This window comes from Chiloscyllium punctatum, chromosome 8, assembly GCF_047496795.1.
Source record: "Chiloscyllium punctatum isolate Juve2018m chromosome 8, sChiPun1.3, whole genome shotgun sequence".
NCBI lineage: Eukaryota > Metazoa > Chordata > Chondrichthyes > Orectolobiformes > Hemiscylliidae > Chiloscyllium > Chiloscyllium punctatum.
In genome coordinates this window covers 67,987,691-68,009,724 of record NC_092746.1, presented here as the reverse complement: position 1 = coordinate 68,009,724, position 22,034 = coordinate 67,987,691, and the positions used below count along the sequence as shown (strand labels likewise).

At 40.2% G+C, this 22,034-nt stretch overlaps 1 protein-coding gene across 9 annotated transcripts in view; it reads left to right on the top strand.

Annotated features, from left to right (window-relative positions):
• The window catches only part of tbc1d5 (TBC1 domain family, member 5), a 511,825-nt gene that overhangs the window by 73,622 nt on the left and 416,169 nt on the right, over positions 1–22,034 (top strand). For 2 of the 9 annotated variants that reach the window (XM_072575712.1, XM_072575713.1), the window contains exon 2: positions 3,332–3,399. The exons of the other annotated variants lie outside the window; for them this stretch is intronic. The gene's annotated coding sequence lies outside the window, so the exon portion shown is untranslated. The remainder of the gene's footprint in view (positions 1–3,331; positions 3,400–22,034) is intronic. 9 annotated transcript variants of the gene reach the window in all.

Sequence of the window (22,034 nt, the reverse complement as noted above, 5' to 3'; positions counted from 1 at the left end):
TTAAAAACGCATACTAAATAAAAACCGAAAGAACTGTGAATGCTGTAAATCGGAGATAAAAATAGAAATTGCTGGAAAAGCTCTCCTCTGAAGAAAGGTCACACAACTCAAAACGCTAACTCTGATTTCTCTCCACAGGTGCTGCCAGACTTGCTGAGCTTTTCCAGCAATTTTGGTTTCAACTCAAATGAGATATGGGAGGCAAAAAAAATTAAGTGAACCCAAGCAAAGGGTTTTGGATACTTGATTGCAACAGATAAAGTTCACAGACTTGAGGTTATAGCATCTAGTTTGGGTTAGTTATCAACATTTCTTAATAAACTTGGCGATCAACAACTGGAAGAGGTTGCTTGGTTATGTGATTGAGACAGTTGTATTGGGAAGGTGTTTTGACAAACAAGGCAGTTTTTGATTGTAAAATCATGCAGGACTTTTCTTGAACTAATCTCGTGATTACTTCATTGTGTTTCCTTTGGAAAAGATTGCATGATGAATGACCCGACTAACTGCGTCTGATTACCATATCATCCTCCCATTGAAAACCAGTTTGTGTTACCCATTTTGCTTATGTTTGTTACAAATTGTAACGAAATGCATTTTGAGCCTTGGATACTTGTTTATTAATTTTATCTTTTATAATACGTGCTGAGTAGCCAGCATTAGCTTGATGAGCATTGGCCCTTTGAAGATGTAATTTATTACAAAGGAGTATGGTGTTATTGTAGTAGTTATATTGTTCAAATCATCATGTAGTTGGAGAAACTCAGCAGGTCTTAGAATTCTGAGGAAGGGTCACTGGACCTGAAGGCTTTCTCTCTGCAGTTACTGCCAGACTTGCTGAATTTCTCCAGCAATTTCTATTTTTGCTGTGACTCTTGATTGTCCTGTGATACAGCTTAGCAAAATACTCAGTTACATGTAAGCTGTTCATGACCGTGTCAGTGATGGGAAAATAAGTGATGAGATTAATATTTTTAAAATTTAAACAATAACAATATCATCTCCTTGGCACTTTGAATGTGTAATTTCTTTACATTTATTCATTCTTTCATGGGATATGGTGTTGCTGGCAAAGCCAACATTTGTTACCCAAGCTAAGTTCCTAGAACATTTAAGAATGCAGGTACATTTGTCAGTTTGGAGTCGCATGAAGGCCACACCAAATGCCACATTTTCTCTCCTAAAGGACAAGTATAAAAGGTATACTTAGTAAGTTTGAAGATGACACCAAAATTGGAGGTGTAGTGGACAGCGAAGAAGGTTACCTCAGATTATAACAAAATCTTGATCAGATGGGCCAATGGGCTGAGGAGTGGCAGATGGAGTTTAATTTAGATAACTGCAAGGTGCTGCATTTGGAAAAGCAAATCTTAGCGGGACTTACACACTGAATGGTAAGGTCCTGGGGAGTGTTGCTGAACAAAGAGACCTTGGAGTGCAGGTTTATAGCTCCTTGAAAATAGGGTTGCAGGTAGATCGGATAGTGAAGAAGGCGTTTGGTAAGTTTTCCTTTATTGGTCAGAGTATTGAGTACAGGAGTTGTGAGGTCATGTTGCAGCAGCACAGGACATTGGTTAGGCCACTTTTGGAACATCGTGTGCAGTTTTGGTCTCCTTCCTATCGGAAGGATGTTGTGAAACTTGAAATGTTTCAGAAAAGATTTACAAGGATGCCAGGGTTGGAGGAACTGACCAATAGGGAGAGGTTGAATAGGCTGGCACCGTTTTTCCTGGAGTGTTGGAGGCTAAGGGGTGACCTTATAGAGGTTTATAAAATCACGAGGGGCTTGGATAGGATAAATATACAAAGCCTCTTCCCTGGGGTGGGGGAGTCTAGAACTGGAGGGCATAGGTTTAGGGTGAAAATGGAAAGATATAAAAGAGATCTAAGGGGCAACTTGTTAACGCAGATGGTGGTGCGTGTATGGAATGAGCTGCCAGAGGACGTGGTGGAGACTGGTACAATTGCAACATTTCAAAGGCATCTGGATGGGTATGTGAATAGGAAGGGTTTGGAGGGATATGGGCTGGGTGCTGGCAGGTGGGACTAGATTGGATTAGGATATCTGGTTGGCATGGACGAGTTGGATCGAAGGATCTGTTTCCGTGCTGTACATCTCTATGACTCTGTGACAATAATGAACTGGATGGAATTTTGGGACGGCGTGGTGGCTCAGTGGTTAGCACTGCTGCCTCAGAGCGCCAGGGACCCCGTTCAATTCCTGCCTCGGGCAACTATCTGTGTGGAATTTGCACAATCTCCCCATGTCTGCGTGGGTTTCCTCTGGGTGCTCCGGTTTCCTCCCACAATCGAAAAACCTGCAGGTCAGGTGAATTGGTCATGCTAAATTGCCCATTTTGTTAGGTGCATGAGTCAGGGGTAAAAATAGGGTAGGGGAGTGGGTCCTGGTGGGTTGCTCTGCAGGGGATTGATGTGGACTTGTTGGGTTGAAAGGCCTGTTTCCATACTGTAAGGAATCGAATCTAATCTAATCTTTATAACATTCAAAGTTAAAAATCACAGAATACCAGTTTTTAACTTTGTACACCCCAGTCCAATATTGGCATCTCCAAATCATTACAATAATCAGTGATAGTTGTCATGGCCATCATTAGAGATTAGTTTTATATTCAAATTTATTAATTGAATTCAACTTCCTGTGATGGGATTTGAATGTATGACCCAGACACCCTTGGCCTTTGGATTACTAGTTCAGTGGCATGACTACCACACCACCCACTGTCTCTCCCATACTTGCCTTATGATTGACATAGGAGAAAGCGAGGACTGCAGATGCTAGAGGTCAGAGTCGAGTGTGTGGTGCTGGCAAAGTGCAACAGGTCAGGTAGTATCTGAGGAGCAGGAGAATCGACATTTCGGGCATAATTCCTGATGAAGGGCTTATGCTCGAAATGTCGATTCCCCTGCTTCTCGGATGCTGCCTGACCTGCTCTGCTTTTCCAATGCCACACACTCAACTTATGATTGACATAAACCATTAATATATAATGATACATGATATATCAAATGGAAGGAATTTCTGAGAGATTGAAATTCTGAGATTGAAACTGAGGTGAAACTTAACTAGTTATGTATTTACTGATGTTTAAAAGTGAATGTTATCTTTTAAGAATTACAATGAAAGTGATAAATTTGTCTTATTAGTAAAACAGATCCTCCCAAGTCTCCTGCTGTGTTTTCTACTGAATTAAAAAAGCTGATTTAATGCTTTATGCATATGCAGTAATTAGAAAATTATGTTGTAGTGATATTATTTATTTAAAGCAGAGCTTTTTAGCTGATCAGGTTTTTCATATTTAATTTGATTTAGCAAACCATGGAGACACGTTAGTACAATTTCCACTTAAAGTAGCATTGCTCTTTGAAGTAAGTTGAATGGTAAGTAAAATTTCAATAATTTGGTTGCCTTTGCTTGAAAACCTTCTGGGGGTTCTATGGGACTTAGTAAACTTTATTGTGCCACTTGCATTATTGCTGCATTTTTTTCTTTTTTATGTTGATGGTATGATAGAGTTTACGTAATTCATCAAAATATACAAAATGATGTTGTTCAACACCTTTGTGTGAATAAGATGTTGAAGAGTATTTAAAAGCGATTGGGAATTTAGTATGTTTCGTCCTAAGATGTAGATTTTTATAATGTGCAATAAAAGTCTCAACAACTGATTTGAAAATGTTTCATTGCAGAATCCGAAACTTACAAGTTGCAGAAAAAATAGAGCAGAATGAAATGAAGTTTCTATCAAAGTACCCGATGCCACTGCTGTGGTGGGGTCTTTGAGTTTGGATGCTTTTTAAAAAAAAAACTGGCTATTCTTCTCTCAATCTCTACTATACATACTTTATTTCTGGATTTTGGCTTTTTAGAGTGAGAGTTCTTTATAAAATTAATTATTCACTAAAACCACATGATGTTGCATGTAACAAATGTTTTAAACTTTCAGTATCTTATGTCTGTTTATGATTTTATATTTACAGTTTCTGAAAAAATGACCTAGATTGTAGTTGGTGCATTTGTTAAAGTTTCTCGTCATTTAACTGCAAATAATTCTTCAATTTTATGTAACTGTTTAAGTTGTGCCAAAAGTGTGATTGTATAACATTTGGTAAATTTTCATGTGAAAGGAGAAAGTCTTCCTTGAGCCTGGCATCTTGGTTATAGCCAGTTCACATATTTGTAAATGGACAGTGCTTGTAACTGTTGCTGCTTGATAGGCACTTGCTAAGGATTAAATAATGATGAAAAAAGAATTGGGATAGGAATTTAATTTAAGATTGCGATATATACTGAACTCTAGTGCTTCTTAACTGCACCACTGGCGTGCTGTCGTGCTACTATAGTGCATCCTGTTAACGCTGCTTTGAATTTGCCAGGTAAAGTTAGGGATAAGTAAGAAGTAACAATAACAGGATTTCAGTCCAAATGATATTAATCTTTTCAGCTGCCTTCAAAATGAACAGTCCTGCAATAAAATGTGATGTAATTCTTCTGTTGAAATTGACAGGCATATGACAAATATAAACCATGCGTGCATACAATCATACAGCACAGAAACAGACCCTTTGGTCCAACCTGTCCATCTCGACCATAATCCAAAACTAAACTAGTCCAACTTGCTTGTGCTGGGTCCATATTCCTCCAAACATTTCCTATTCATGTATTTATCTAAATGTCTTTTAAATGTTGTAACTGTAGTCATATCCACCAGTTCCTCTGGAGATTCATTCCCACACAAACCACTCTTTGTGTAAAAAAAAACCTCTCATGTCCTTTTTTAAATCTTCCTCCTCTCGCCTTTAAAAAGACACCCCCTAGTCTTGAAATGCCCCACCATAGGGAAAAGACACCTGCCATTCATATTATCTATCCCCCTCATGATTTTAACAACCTCTATACGGTGACCTCTCAACTTCCTACGTTCCAGTGGAAAAAATGCCTCTCTTTATACCTCAAACGCTCCATTCCCAGTAACATTCTGGTGTAAATATCTTCTGAACCCTCTCCACTTAATAATATCCTCCCTATCAGAGGGGGATCCAGAATCGGACACAATACTCTAGAAGAGGCCTCACCAACATCCTGTGCAACCTCAACACAACATCCCATCTCCTATATTCAATATATAGCAATCACAAATAATTAGATAATTCTTGACTATCAGGTCTGACCGTGCAGCTGCAGAGTAATTTGAAATCTACAACACTGACAATGGGGCTGCGCTGTAAGGAAAATTCAACAGCACTGACAGGGCTGCAGTCTAACTTGAATTCGACAGCATTGACAGTGGGGCAGCAGTGTAACTTGAATTCAACAATTCTGACAGTGGGATGCAGTGTTAGGGGAATTCAACAGTACTGACAGTACTTCTGTCTGTTTTTCTTTTCATAGTCACCTCTTTCAGCCTGGAATACACAATATTTTAAAAAGCTACCTGCATTCTTAAATTATTCATAAGTTTGTGCCAGTCATCTTGGTAAGCAGTTTGAGAATGTAGCTAATACAGTTCCAGTTACTAGATGCAAGTTTTGAACAAAAGTTTCATATGTTGTCTGTAAATAGTTGAGGGCTACTTAACCATTGTTTGTTTGAAACCGGTTATATAAAAATAGAATGTAGTAATTTGAAGAAATATTGCCCTGTGTAACTCATGGAAAAGAATTAGCTCCTGAAGCAAATTCATGATGTTGGATAGCTCTTGTTTCTTTCTAACCTTTGATTTGTTGATGGAGTTCCAATTCAGACCTTTTTTGAACTGGAATAAACATATTGCAAAGTTGATGACAATATTGGGAGAAGCTGCATGAAAGCATAGAAATAGTCTCTATCAGATTAGATAATGATATTATGGTAGATGGATGAGGGAGATTTTAAAATAGAACAAGTTCTTTTAGCCTCCGTCATGAGAAGAACAGATTTGCCAATTCTCTGAATGTAGGTTCTAAGGAACTGACTTGGAAAAAATTGTCGGTGAATATAGCTGTCTGAAAATTGAAAAATAAATATGTGCATACTTAAGTGGTTCTGACCTAAAGCATGTTTAACAGGTATGATGCTGCAATTCTAAAGGGTGAAACTGCATTGAATGTATGCTTTTATTTGAGTATCAAAATATTGTGTAAATGTCGCAAAAGATCTTCTAAACATGAAGACAAAATTTAGTGGGGATGGTTTCCTGTTGGGAGTAATGTCATAATTATTTCATGACCAGTTACGTGCTGGGACACAATTTTCAGTTGCTTTGCATCATGTTTAGTTCTATCCTGGCAAATATGCAGGTTTTCTTCCACTTATTGTAAATGGATTGAGGCTGTTTGATTAAAAATGTTTTGTTGTAGACATGGGAACTGAAGGCTCTTATACAGTTGTGAAGATTGACACTGGTGACTTTGGTAATTGTAACAGATCTGTGAATCCATTAAGCTCCAGATGGAACTTTAATCAGGGTTCTGATTGAACCTGGTGTCCTTGTAAAGTCTCTCAGCATCTGCTAGGAAAAATATAAATGACATTATTCAAAATTTAAACAGAATGCAGCTATCCAAGGACCATAATTTCATTTTTGTTTATTAAAAGTGTGCTGGTTATTATTCAGAAATTTCAGTATCAAGAGCTCAAGAATAAAATTGTATTGGTAATTTTAAAAAAGCATTAAGTCTGCAGCAGTACATAGTTTTCTTTTTGAATAGTAAGGCAAAATTGAATCCAATTACCTGACAACATTGCTGTACATAAAATAGATGCCTAGACTGCAAATACTGTCTTATTTTCAAAAAAAATCTAAGAAGTTTTCATAAATATCGAATCCATTCTTGTCACATCTGTATTTGTAATCTACTGTCCCAACCCCAATAGCTGTTATGGCTCCCAAATCTACCAGATTCAGACTTCCTACAGCAAAATTGAATCAGTGCTTATTTAAGTGACAAATAATACTCTTTTGTGACTACAACAAACCTGTTACTCATCCTTCTGGATATGTGTGTAACCTTTAATATGGTCAACTGCAGCATTCTTTTGAGTGCCTCTCCACCTGTCCACAAGGGACAGCATTCACCTGGTTCCAATCTTTTTCTCTTCTCTTGTAGCAAGAGAACCATGTGAAGTAGTTTCTCTTTTCATTTCCTTGCAACTAGTTCAGCATTCTAAAGAACTGTTCTGGGTCCTCCTAATTTTTATCTACATGCTGGACCTCCATGACAGCCTCTGGAAATGCAGCTACTGGATTTGTACATGGTCAACTATCAGCTACATTGCTTTACCACCTATCCTTTCCCTCAGTTTTTCTGCTGGACTCGCCCATTTGCAGTGTTGACATTCTATTTGTCATTGAGCTGAATCAATTTGTCCTCATCCACAAAAATCACTCACTTGCACCTCCCTAACATTATCCATTCTCTTTCTTGCCTCACCCACAGCTTCTAACCTCATAGTCCGGGAACCCTGCACTGCCCGGTTCTACCTCCTTCCCAAGATCGACAAGCCTGACCACCCTGGCCGACCCATTGTCTCAGCATGCTCCTGCCCCACTGAACTCATCTCTACCTACCTCGACACTGTCCTATCCCCCCTAGTCCAGGAACTCCCCACATATGTTCGAGACACCACCCACACCCTCCACCTCCTCCAAGACTTCAGTTTCCCCGGCCCCCAACACCTCATCTTCACCATGGATATCCAATCCCTCTACACCTCCATCCGCCATGACCAGGGCCTCCAAGCCCTCCGTTTTTTTCCTCTCCAGACGTCCCCAACAGTACCCTTCCACCGACACTCTCATTCGTTTGGCCGAACTGGTCCTCACCCTTAACAATTTCTCCTTTGAATCCTCCCACTTCCTCCAGACCAAAGGGGTAGCCATGGGCACACGTATGGGCCCCAGCTATGCCTGTCTCTTTGTTGGCTACGTAGAGCAATTGATCTTCCGTAATTACACCGGCACCACTCCCCACCTCTTCCTCCGCTACATTGATGACTGCATTGGCGCCACCTTGTGCTCCCGCGAGGAGGTTGAGCAATTCATCAACTTCACCAACACATTCCCCTCTGACCTTAAATTTACCTGGACCATCTCTGACACCTCACTCCCCTTCCTGGACCTCTCCATCTCCATTAATGATGACTGACTTGACACTGACATTTTTTTACAAACCCACCGACTTCCACAGCTACCTGGATTACACCTCTTCCCACCCTACCTCTTGCAAAAATGTCATCCCGTATTCCCAATTTCTCCGCCTCCGCCATATCTGCTCCCAGGAGGACCAGTTCCACCACAGAACACACCAGATGGCCTCCTCCTTTAAAGACCGCAATTTCCCTTCCCACGTGGTTAAAGATGCCCTCCAAAGCATCTCGTCCACATCCTGCACCTCCGCCCTCAGACCCCATCCCTCCAACCGTAACAAGGACAGAATGCCTCTGGTGCTCACCTTCCACCCTACCAACCTTCGCATAAACCAAATCATCTGCCGACATTTCTGCCTCCTCCAAACAGACCCCACCACCAGGGATATATTTCCTTCCCCACCCCTTTCCGTCTTCCGCAAAGACCGTTCCCTCCGTGACTACCTGGTCAGGTCCATGCCCCCCCTCCCCCTCCCATCCTGGCACTTTCCCCTGCCACTGCAGGAACTGTAAAACCCGTGCCCATACCTCCTCCCTCACCTCTATCCAAGGCCCTAAAGGAGCCTTCCACATCCATCAAAGTTTTACTTGTACATCCACTAATATCATTTATTGTATCCGTCGCTCCCGATGCGGTCTCCTCTACATTGGGGAGACTGGGCGCTTTAGGGAACATCTCCGGGACACCCACACCAATTAACCACACCAACCCGTGGCCTAACATTTCAACTCCCCTTCCCATTCTGCCGAGGACATGGAGGTCCTGGGCCTCCTTCACTGCCGCTCCCTCACCACCAGACGCCTGGAGGAAGAACGCCTCATCTTCCGCCTCGGAACACTTCAACCCCAGGGCATCAATGTGGACTTCAACAGTTTCCTCATTTCCCCTTCCCCCACCTCAACCTTGTTCCAAACTTCCAGCTCAGCACTGTCCCCATGACTTGTCCTACCTGCCTACCTCCTTTTCCACCTATCCACTCCACCCTCTCCTCTCTGACCTATCACCTTCATCCCCTCCCCCACTCACCCATTGTACTCTATGCTACTTTCTCCCCACCCCCACCCTCCTCTAGCTTATCTCTCCACGCTTGAGGCTCACTGCCTTTATTCCTGATGAAGGGCTTTTGCCCGAAACATCGATTTCGAAGCTCCTTGGATGCTGCCTGAACTGCTGTGCTCTTCCAGCACCATTAATCCAGAATCACCTCATCTGATGTTGAAATCCTTATCCATTCCTTTGCTATTTGTAGACATGACAGTTGCAATGTTCTCCTCATGTTGCATTCTTCATAATTATGTAATTTTACAAAACTTACTGTCTGTGTTCTAACTTCCAAGTGCCACCTGACCTGCACTGTCTTGTGGTTCAGCATTGCCTCAATTTTAAAACTCGCATCTTTGTTTTCAAGTTTCCCCAGAGACCCATCCCTTCCCTTTCTTTTTTCCATCAGCCCTACAATATTCCAGATTTATCTTCCTCTGATATTTGCCTTTTACACATGCCCTTCCTTTAGCCGACCATTGGCAATTTTACATTCTGTCACCTCGATCCTGTGCTCAAGAATTCTGTACTCAAACCTATGTAGTTCCACTGGTCCGGTAAAATCTTCCTTAAACCAAATTCTTTGGTATGTTTGGTTTCTATTCAGAATTGCACTGTATCTTGGTGCTGCTGGTGAATCTGTAAAGTGCCTTAGAAAACATTATTAAGGTGCTACATAAATTCAAGGTACTGTTAGGCAGTTTTTGCAAGATTTAAATGCTGAATAGATGTAATGTAATAGGAATAGGAAAAATAAATGTACAGTTAGAAAATTGCCAATTATGTCTTTAATATGGAAAACTATCCTTCTGCATTTCACTGAAGCAATATCACACTTAAGTGGATGCAGAACGAAAGAAAACGTAGATGTACGAGTGGCCAGAAATTTGATTTAAAATGATCGATTTTAAGAAAGGTCATTAAGGAAAAGACCTAGGTGGAGCAACAGAGGGATTTAAGTTGTAGATTTGTGCCTAAGCGAGTGTTTGCGCTTTCAGTAATCATAGAATCCCTACAGTGGGGAAACAGGCCCTTCGGCCCAAACCTCTGAAGAATAACCCATCCAGCCCATTCCCCTATCTTATTACTCTACGTTTACCCCTGACTAATGCACCTAACCTACACATCCCTGAACACTATAGGCAATTTAGCATGGCCAGTTCACCTAACCGGCACACCTTTTGATTGTGTGAGGAAACCAGAACACCCTGAGGAAACTCACGCAGACACAGGGAGAATGTGCAAACTCCACACAGACAGTTGCCCGAGGCTGGAAACAAACCCGGGTCCCTGGTGCTAACTACTGAGCTTCCCTGCCACCCCATGCTGTAATGGTGAAGTAATGGAAAGGGGGAATTAGTAGTACTGGAGTGTTTGCATAGCACTAGGGCTTTGGAAGTCTGAAACATAAAGGAATTTGGGAGTCCCTGTTCGGGATCATCTTGAGGGTAACATGCAGATTGTTTTGGCATTTAGGAAAGCAATATAATGTTAGCATTGATCTTGAGAGGGCCAGAATTCAAAATGCAGGATGTACTGCTGAAGCTGTATAAGGCACTAGTCAGACCACTTTTGAAATAATAAGAGGAGTTTTGGGACCCCTATCTAAGGAAGGATATGCTGCCCTTGGAGGGAAGTTTGAGAGGTTCACAAGAATGATCCTGGGGGTGAAGGAGTTAACATACGAGGAGCAGGTCTGTTCTCGAGGGAGTTTAGAAGAGTAAGGAGAGATCTGATTGAACTTGCAGAACCCTGAGAGGCCTGGATGGAGTGGATATGAAGATGATGTTTCTACTAGTAGGAGAGAATAAAACCCAAGGGCACAGTCGCAGAGTGAAGGGATGACTCTTTAGGATCGGTGCTGGGTCCACTACTTTTCGTCATTTATATAAATGATTTGGATATGAGCTTAAGAGGTATAGTTAATAAGTTTGCAGATGACTCCAAAATTGGAGGTGTCGTGGACAGCGAAGAAGGTTACCTCAGATTACAATGGGATCTTAATCAAATGGGCCATTGCGGCAATATGGCTGGTTGTTTATAGTTTTACGATAAACTATGAATCTCTTCTTGTTCCTGTGGGATATTACAAAAGATAACCTCAATTCCGAAGAGCTGATCGAGGACTAATGCTTTGGCAATGTGTGTACATTTGTTTTGCGCTAAACCTTGTGCTGTTTTATACTATGAAATGCCCAGATGAGCAAAATTCTTGATGTATGCATTTTGCATAGCTGACTGCAACATGAAGATAAGCTTGCCAACATTCGCTGATGCTAAAGATCACGCTTGTTTATGTTTGGGGGAAAAAAATGGGGTATTATACACTTGCTGGCTTTGTGAATTACATCAAATTTATATTCAGTTACAATCTGAGACTCCTGCTTTAAACGCATGGGGTGCTATCCTGGGTCGTGCTTTGTGCTAAAATAGTTGTAGGCAATGACTCATTGAATTGTGCCTACTTCATTGGTATTGGTACTGTCAATTAATTGCATTTGTCAAAGATCTCAGATCTAATTTGTCACTTCTGTAATTGCTTTTTTCTATGTATGCATTTTTAAAGATAAAAGTTCTCTCTATTGTGCATATAGAAATATTAGATTCAATCTTCTAGGTTTTTTGTTTTTACACCAAACAAAAGCCTTAGTTTAGGAGTGCCACGTGTTGAAGCTTGTGATGTATAGCTGAAAATAGCTGCATGTTTCTGCCAAAGATATAACTGAGTTCTATTGATTTGCTTTATCTTGTGCAACTGTACCTCAACAAATGGTGATCAAACTAAAAATGCAAAATTACTGTGTCAAATTTATGTTGCATTAATTAGAATCCTTGGAGGGTGTACCAGGTAGAAAAAACTATTCTTTTCTGCTTTATTTCTAAGGAATTATATTTGTCTTTTTAGTTATTAGTACTCCAAAAAAGGCAAGGAAATAACAAGTACCCAAAACGAATGGAACAAGATTAGACCTGGTTAGAAAATTTCTACTGTTTTACTTGAGATCTGCAAGATCTGCAGTACTTTGAAGTTCAAATGAGTGTGGGGCAGCTGCCAACTGTATGAAAGACCAATGATATTTTAAGAGATCAAAGGATTGAACAAATGGCTAAATATGAAGAGATCCTTTGATTCGTACTTCAGATTTCAAGGGGAGAATCTAATAGGGAAAATTCAGCATGGACACATAGGACTCCTCAGTAAACTACTTTTCTTTGGTAAATCTTGTCTTAGGCTCCAGCTAAGCATGGATAAGGAAAATCCCCAGAGCACTGACAGCAAAGCAGAACTGTGAGATAGAGGTGTAGTCAGGTTGCTGATCCAAGTGTTGTGAGAAAACACTTCACTGTCACGAGTGAATCACCAGAACCTAATTTCTTAAATCTTCTGTGATTCTATGAATTCAGATTCTGTAGACATTGAAACTGGATTTTTGGAAGATAGGATGAGATGCATTCCAGCAAGAACTGGACCAGTATCCTCGCAGAGGCAGTTGCTAGTGTTGTGGGGGAGACTTTAAACTTGAATGAAATGGGAACCTGAATGGGGAGATAAAAGTGAGGGAGAGAAAGGTAGAAAACAAAAGTGGAAGGCAGAAGAAATAAAGGCTAGCTGAGAATTGGGCCATAGCACAAGAAAGGTGTAAAATTGTCGGATAGACAAATCTAAAGATGCTACATTAGAATGGGTAGAGTATTTGCAATAAGGTAGATGAAGTAACTGCATAAATACTAATAAATGAATACGATGTGATTGTGATTACGGAGATATGGTCACCTCACAACCAAGGCTGGAAGCTGAACATCCATGGGTATTAAATGTTTAGCAAGTGCAGACATAAAAGGAAAAGAGAGGAAGTGATGTTTGTAGATGCTGAATTCTGTGGCTACAGCACTTAGTTTTAACAAGTAATGGATTACAGTGCATTAGTCAACCTCGCATCTAAAGACAACTCCAGTTTATTGATGCTAAAAATCATGTTTTGCGCTCGTTGGCATATAAACTGACTCCAGTCTTTGAAATCCTGTACTTGTATATATAGTCAGCCTCAATTGCCAGTCCTGGCATGCATGTTTTACTTATTTTACACTATAATTAATGCGTGAAATGGAACAGTTTGTATGTACTTGATACAAAAATATTGTAGGAGTTTACACACCCACATAAGGCAAATCATTAGAATGGTCCTGGGTTCAAAGGACTTGACATATGAGGAATGGTTGAGAACTCTGAATCTGTACTTGATGGGGTTGAGAAAGATGAGGGAATCTCACTAAGATGCTTGGCTAGAGTAGACATGGAGAGGGTGTTTCCACTGGTAGGACAGATTAGGATCAGAAGCCACAGCCTCAGTGAATGGGTCCTTAGAACTAAAATGAGTAGGAATTTCTTCAGCCATGAGGTGGTGAATCTGTGGAACTCCTTGTTGGAGAAGGCTATGGAGGCGAAGTCATTGAGCATATTTAAAATAGAAATAGTTCTTGATTAGTAAGGATTATGGGGACGAGGCAAGAGAATAAGGTTGAGAAACATATCAGTTATGATTGAACGGCAGAGCAGACTTAATGGGCTGAATGGCCTAATTGAGTTCCTACATCTTATGGCCATCTTATTGGCATGGCAATTTTGAACAAAAAAGGACCTTTTAAGCTGGAACCATAATATTTAGAACTTGTGAAATAATTGTGCTGTGATGAAAGAATTCACTGATACTGAAAAACTGATGCAATAATGAAAGAAAGAGGAATCAGGTCTGAAGAAGATGCCTAAGACAAAATGCATCATGAAAACAGGGACCAACTGCAGGATTGATCTTGAGCATTCAGTATCTCAATTGACAATTGCTGAAATGTTATAATTACCAACAGTTACGCAATGCATGTTTACATGCTTAACTGGGCCAAATTACATCCCAAGTCCAGTAAAGATTCAGAACAACAGCTGATCCACAAAACTACTTTATGAAATTAAAAATCTAATGTTGCAGCAGAAGACCAAGATTTCTTAATCTATAAAATGTCAAAATTACAAATTTCAGCAATTCAACATCAGACTGCAGCAAAAAAAAAATGAGCATCCATTTAGTCACATTGACAATATGTATGAACTTTGATAATGCCTAGCTGCTAAACTGTGGAGTGAAAAATTTTGAAAATATTTCCAGTAAATATGTCCAAGCATAAGTCTAGATTAAATAACTGTGCTGGAGATCAAAGTTCCTTGCAGGAATATTTGAGTATGTCTATGGAAACAGTTGTAGCCTTTTTAAAAGTTTATTCATGGGGTGAGGGCGTCGCTAGCTATGCTAGCATTTATTGCCCGTCTCCAATTGCTCAGATGGCAACTGAGAGTCAACCACGTTGCTGTAGGTTTGGAGTGACATGTAAACCAGACCAGATAAAGATATCCCTTAATGATAATAATGAACCAGAACTTTTTTTCTGACAATTGGAAATTAATTCATGATCATCATTTAGACTCTTAATTCTAGATTTTTAAAATTGAATTCAGATTCCACCATTTGCCATGGCAGAATTCGAAGCCGGGTCCCCAGAACATTTCCTGGGTCTCTGGATTAACAGTCTAGTGATAATACCAGAAGGCCATTGCCTCCCCTTTGGAGTGGGTGAAGATGAAATGAAGTATGGATTGATAAATATGTGAACTAGACATTTGGTAGCCCAAGTAAAGCAGAGAACAGTGAGATGTGTTCAGATCCTACACAACTGATGAAATCAAAAGATGCCTGGGAAGCAATAAATCCAGTTTTAACAACCATAGTTCAACTTTTGGCTGTGTACCTGAACAAGCACTTGAGGATCATGTTTGCTCTAAATGAAATACGTTGATGGTGAAAGGAGAACAAGAGCCTTCACAAAGCAAGGAAGTAAGTATGCTGTCCTGCTTGATGTTTTGCGTACTTTTGTTGTCAAATAGTGGGATTTGCTTGTTCACAATGTCATGGGTTATTTATAAAATTTGTGGAAAATCCAGCCAAGACAGTTATACTTGTTAACTTGCTGGAAGGAACTTCTACAGCAGTGTCTTGGAGCTGAAATGATTGGCTTCCAATAATTTCAATATTCTTCCTTTATGCTACTTATAACGGCAGCCAGTGAAAACTGCTGATTCTCATTGACTTCACTTAAATAAGACTCTTAAATGTCTAGCTTGGTCAAATGCTCCCTTGATGTTAAGGGCAATCATTCTCACCTAGCCTAAGGATTTCAGCTCTTTTGTCCACATTTAAAGCAAGGCTGCAATGATTGGAATTGTTCTCAGGAACCAGGTCAATTCCATAATATTCAGCTCTTGCCAAAGATTGCCAAAACATCATCAGTGAAGTTGGGGGGGACAAAAAACGTCATGTGCCACTCCAAAGAACAACAATGAGAATTTCTTTAAATTAGATTTGACTGGTTTTTTGGCTTTTTAGTTTTAAGAAAATAAATAATCTCAAATGTTTTATTTATGGATTTGTTCAAAGTCTGCAAGTTCTATTTGAAGCCTGCTTTGTTTAATAGTTAGTGAGTTACACTGGCCCTATTGCTCATTTAATTTTCTGTAAATCACCAAATTATTCTTATTGTTATTGTGTGTGTAGATGTGCACAAAATATATGTACAGTTTGTACCACATTCATGACTTGCCAATTTTTTGACAAACCAATGTGCAACATTTTAAAGTTATTTTTGGATTTAATGTGGCAGAGACTTTTTTCTAGGTGTTCCAAGTTACTGTGATTTAATTAGGAGGCAAGTTTATTGCTTTAGAACTTCCATCTTCTGACATGCTCTGTCAACCACAGTATATAGTTGTCCAGTTCAGTTTCTGGTCATTGGTGACCCTCAGTGCATTGTAAATGGGGGTTTCAGAAATGGTATTTCATGAAACAGTGAATGCAGTGTTGAGAATTGGATGGTGTATGTAGTAAAGCAGTCTGGTTTTAAAGTTGGTAATCTTTTTATGTTTCATATGAATGTATGGTGAGGAATGATATTTTCTAGTAGTCCATTGTCAATAATACGTATGTTAGACAACAATTTAAGCACTTCAATCACTTGTGTATGCCTTATAATGTATTGCATAATGGTTGGGAATTTCAAACTTAAGAATAGTCATTTGATCTGTCAAACTGTATCCTATCATAGACCATATAATTTTATTTGAACAGCTCTTCCTTTTCTTCTCTTCATTCCCACTAATTCGTTTCTTAGATGATGTAGTCACCTTAACCTCTGTGCTAGGTAGAAACGGGTACTGCAGATGCTGGAGATTAGAGTCAAGATAAGAGTGGAGCAGGAAAATTGACGTTTCAGGATGAAGGGCTTTTGCCCAAAACATCGATTTTCCTGCTCCTCGGATGCTGCCTAATCTGCTTTTCCAGCACCACTCTAATCTTAATCTCTATGCTGGTGTTGTCTTTTTTGGGTTTTGCACAGCTGAGGTGACACTAATACCAAAATATGTGTATAAATAAATATAGAACATAAATAAAATCTTTAAACTTGGAATGTTTCCCCTGACTATGGATATGGAACTAGAGGATAGTCTCAGAATAAGGGGCAAGCCATTTAGTACTGAGATGAGGAGCAATTTCTTCACTCAGAAGGGACTGAATCTTGGAAAATCTTTGCCCCAGAGGGTTGTGAAAGCTCAGCCAATGAGTATTTTCAAGTCAGAGATGGTTAGATATTCTCAGTATTAGTGACATCAAGGGTTATAAGGCAAATGTTGAAATATAGTATTGATTGATCATTGATTATTGTCCATCCATCTAGAATGCCAGAATGATCTTGAAGGGCTGAATAGCCTAATCTTGTTTCGATGTTTCTGTAAGTAAATGCTTTTGTTAATGTATTACAAATAAATCTCCATACTATGTTTCCAAAATGAAAATTCTAGCTATTCACAATTGAGTGAGTCTTGTGTTTGCACTTCTTTAAAAAAAATTGCAAGCGCTTTGTCCTTCGCAACACTCTTTTGTTTCTTTTCTGTCCACTTAAAGTTTCCTTCTCGACTTCTGTTTAAAGTGAATGCTAACAAGCATGTCAGAATACTGGTTTCCAAAGGTCCAACTTTGAAAGGGGAATAAATACAAATGAATTCTGCAACACTGAACTGGCTATTCGATCATGAATTAATCCACATATATTTCACATTTCAATAATGTTTCCAACTTAATGAACTGCCTTACATGATCATCCATGCTTTAATGAGACATAGATTGGAGTCCCTTGGTGCAGATGCACTCTAGGTTAAATTAAAAACAGATACTACTTTAATGCCAATCATGCAGCTCTTTCAGAGACAGAGTGGGAGAAACAGAATGTGTTAGGTACAGCAGTTCCTCAATGTGTCTCTCTCTCTCTCTCTCTCTCTCTCTCTCTCTCTCTCTCTCTCTCCTGTGTAGGGATAACTTGCCTTTGTTGTTTATCCCTATGATTTTTACTGACTTGTTTTGTGAATAGTGGACAGGGTTTGAAGATTCAGGAGGCAAATTACTTGCTTTAGAACTTCCAACTTCTGACATGCTCTATTAGCCATATTATATAGTTCGTCCAGTTCAGTTTTTGGTCATTGGTAACTCTCAGTACATTGTAAGTGTGGGTTTCAGCAATGGTGCTCCTATTGAATGTCATGGATCAATTTTACTTTGGCACACTAAAAATTCATGTGTCAGCAGACGAATTACCTCCTGAAAACCCCAAAAAATGTTATCATGATGGCAAATAAATAGTAAGGTACTATCCTTGTAACTAACATTAACGGAATTGGTGCAAGATGTGTCTTTAATCACAGACTCATTTGTCCTTGCATTTACTGCTGATATGTTGTAGCAAAAGCAGCCGATAATTGGGTAGGTAAGAATTAGATTTCATTGTAGTGTTACGAAGGTGTAAGGGATACTGTACCTTTTAAGAGAGTTAAAAGCTAGCAGAAATACCTGATACAGCATGAAGTGTTCTGAGTAAGGTAATAATGTAAAGTTTGGTCAAACAGCTAGATTAGCTGGGTTGTCTGGAGACGACAAAACAAATTCAAGCTCGGCCAGTCAGTTTAAATTATACCCCAAAATACCAACCTCCAATCAAGTTTGAATTTAGTGTATTGACAGTATTAAAACCCAATGAAGCAATCTGATGCTTTGGGGTATAAGACCAGGAAAAATTGAACAGTTGAGGGAGAACTAACAAGCCACCAGCACGTTAAGACTGCCCGAAAAATGGCTCTCTTAAAGATACCTTTAATGATCAGTGACCAGTGAAACAAAATCCCTAAGAAGAAGGAAAGAAGACCGTGGAAGATATAAAGAGACGATTCAACATTGTTACCTTATTCAAAACACTTGATGCTGTATTATGTATTTTGCCACCACTGCTGGCAACGCATTCCATGCGTTCACCACTCTCTGCGTAAAGAATCTACCTCAGATATCTTCTCTATACGTTCCTCCTAACACATTAAAACCATGACCCCTTGTGGCAGTCAATCCTAGCCTGGGTAAAAGTCTCTGGCTATCAACTTTATCCATGCCTCTTATTACCTTGTGCATCTCGATCAGGTCACCTCTCTTCCTCCTCCTCTCCAGAGAGAAAAGTCCAAGCTTAGTCAACCTCTGTTCATAAGACAAGCTCTCCAGTCCAGACAGCATCTCGGAAACTTTTTTTGCACCCTCTCCAAAGCCTTTGCATCTTTGAAATAGTAGGGCAACCAGAAATGGACACAGTATTCCAAGTGTGGTCTCACCAGCGTCTTGTAGAGCTGCAGCAAAACCTCATGGCTCTTAAACTTGATCCCCCGTTAATGAAATTCAAAACACCATATGCTTTCTTAATAACATTATTCACTTGGGTGGCAACGTTGAGGGATCTATGCACTTGAACACCAAGATCCCTCTGTTCCTCCACACTGCCAAACCCCCTGTCATCAATCCTATAATCAGCATTCAAGTTCGCTCTGCCAAAATGAATCACTTTGCATTTATCCAGGTGGAACTCCATCTGCCATTTCTTAGCCTATGTCACGCTGCAGCCTGCAATACCCCTTGATATTATCAATGGCACCTCCAACCTTGTGTCATTGGCAAATTTACTAACCCACCCCTCACCCTCCTGATCCAAGTCATTCATCAAAACTGCAAAAAGCAAAGGCCCAAGAACAGAGCGCTGCGGGACACCATTCACCACTGACTTCCAGGCAGAGTACTTTCCATCTATAACCACACTCTGCCTTCTGTCAGCCAACTAATTCTGAATCCAGAGAGTCAAATCTCCCTGTATCCCATACCTCCTGACTTTATGAATGAGCCTACCATGAGGAATGTTATCAATTGCATTTCCACATACACCACATCCACTGTCCGACCTTCTTCAATCTGTTTCGTCACCTCCTCAAAGAACTCAATAAGATTTGTGAGGCATGACCTGCCCCTCGCAAAGCCATACTGACTGCTTTTAATTATGCTATGCTTTTCCAAATAGTCATAAATCCTTCCGAATTCTTTCCAAAACCTTGCTGACCACAGATGTAAGATTGATTGGTCTGTAATTGCCAGGGATTTCCCTATTACCCTTCTTGGAAAGAGAACAACATTCACTTCCCTCCAATCCTCTGGTAAGACTCCTATGGAGAGTGATGAAGCAAATATGTTCGCCAGCAGCTTAGTAACCTCCTTTCTCGCTTCCCGGAGCAATCTAAGATGGGGACTTTTCTGGCCCTGGGAACTTATCAATCTAAATGTTCCATTGGAGGGAAGAGAAGTTGAGTAGATTAGGATTATTTTCATTAGAAAGAAGGAGGTTGAGGGGGGAACATGATTGAGGTCTACAAAATCATGAGAGGTAGATACAGGGCTAATAGCAAGAAACTTTTTCCCAGAGTGGGGGACTCCATAGCTAAGGGTAATGAGTTCAAAGTGAGAGGGGGAAATATGCGTGGGAAAGTTTTTACGCAGAGACTGGTGGTTGCCTGGAACACGTTGCGGAGGTGGTAGGGCCAGGCATGATAGTGTCATTTAAAATGTATCTAGAAAGATACATGAATGGACAGGGAGCAAAGCGATACAGACCTTTCGAAATAGGTGGCAAGTTTAGAAAGAGAATCTGGATTGGCGCAGGCTTGCAGGGCCGAAGAGTCTGCGCCTGTGCTGTGACTTTTTTTGTTAAGTGGGAAATCAGGAGGGCATAAAGGGGACAAAAGATAGCTTTGGCAATGAGCATTAGTGAGAATCCAGCAGGATTTTATAAATACATTAATGACAAAAGGGTAACTCAAGAGAGAATAGGGCACCTCAAAGATCAGCAAAGCAGCCTATGTGTGGAACCACAGAAGATGGGGGAGATACTAAACAAGTGTTTTTCATCAGTGTTTACTGTGGAGAAAGACCTGGAAGATACATAATGTGGGGAAATACATAGGAAGCTCAATTATCCAAATATCAATTATCCGAATTTTGGATTATCTGAAGAAGATCTCAAGGTCCCACAAAAACGTTACTTCAAAGAGGTAACTGTATTCGGATTACTGTACAGAAGAACAACTGAAAACACTGGCAAAAACAAAGAAACACCGGCACCTCAAGCATCAGTAATTGGATATTTTTGATGTAAGGGGTTAGTTACACAGCCCTTTGCAAAAGTAAGGTCAAATCGATTATCTGAATAATCAATTATCCGAATGAAATAGTGCCTACCCATCTCGTTTGGATAATCGAGGTGCCACAAGGATTGGTGCTAGGTCCACTGCTTTTCTTCCTTTATATATATATATGATTTGGATGTGAACATAGGAGGTATAGTTAGTAAGTTTGTAGATGGCACCAAAATTAGATATTCATGGACAGTGAAGAAGATTACCTCAGAGTTCAGATGGGCCAATGGGCTGAGAAGTGGCAGATGGAGTTTAATTTAGATAAATGTGAGGTGCTGCATTTTGGAAAGGCAAATCAGGGCAGGACTTATATACTTAAAAGTAAGGTCTTGGGTGCATTGCTGACCAAAGAGAACTTGGAGTGCAGGTCATAGCTCCTTGAAAGTGGAGTCACAGGTAGATAGGATAGTAAGGGAGGCATGCTTTCCTCTTTTCAGTATAAGAGTTGGGAGGTCATGTTGTGGCTCTACAGGACATTGGTTAGGCAGCATTTGGAATATTGCGTGCAATTCTGGTTTCCTTCCTATCGGAAAGATGTTGTGAAACTTGAAAGGGTTTAGAAAAGATTTACAAGGATGTTGCCAGGGTTAGAGGGTTTGGGCTAGAGGGAGAGACTAAATAGGCTGGGACTGTTTTCCCTGGAACATCGGAGGCTGAGGGGTTATAAATTTATAGAGGTTTATAAAATCATGCTGTGAATGGATAGGATAAATAGGCAAAGTATCTTCCCTGGGGTGGGTAGTCCAGAACTAGAGGGCATAGATTTAGACTGAGAGGGGAAAGATTTAAAAACAACCTAAGGGGCAATGTTTTCACGCAGAGGATGATGTGTATATGGAATGAGGTGCCAGAGGAAGTGGTGGAGGCTGGTACAATAACAACATTTTAAAGAGATCTGTATGGGTATATGGGCAAAGTGCTGGCAAATGGAATTAGATTAGTTTAGGATATCTGGTTGGCTTGGACGAGTTGGACTGAAGAGTCTGCTTCCATACCGTGCAGCTCTGACTCTATGATTAACCCTCACCTCTAATGAATAAAGGCCTAACCTGTTTAGTCATTCTTGATAAGTCAACTGTTTTTAATCCCAGGAATCAGCATCATGAGTCCCCTTGAACTGCCTCAAATGTGAGTATATCTCTTTTGGGGAAATGATCCAAAAGAGTCAGGGGAAGACAGAGCACATGTGCTCTGGT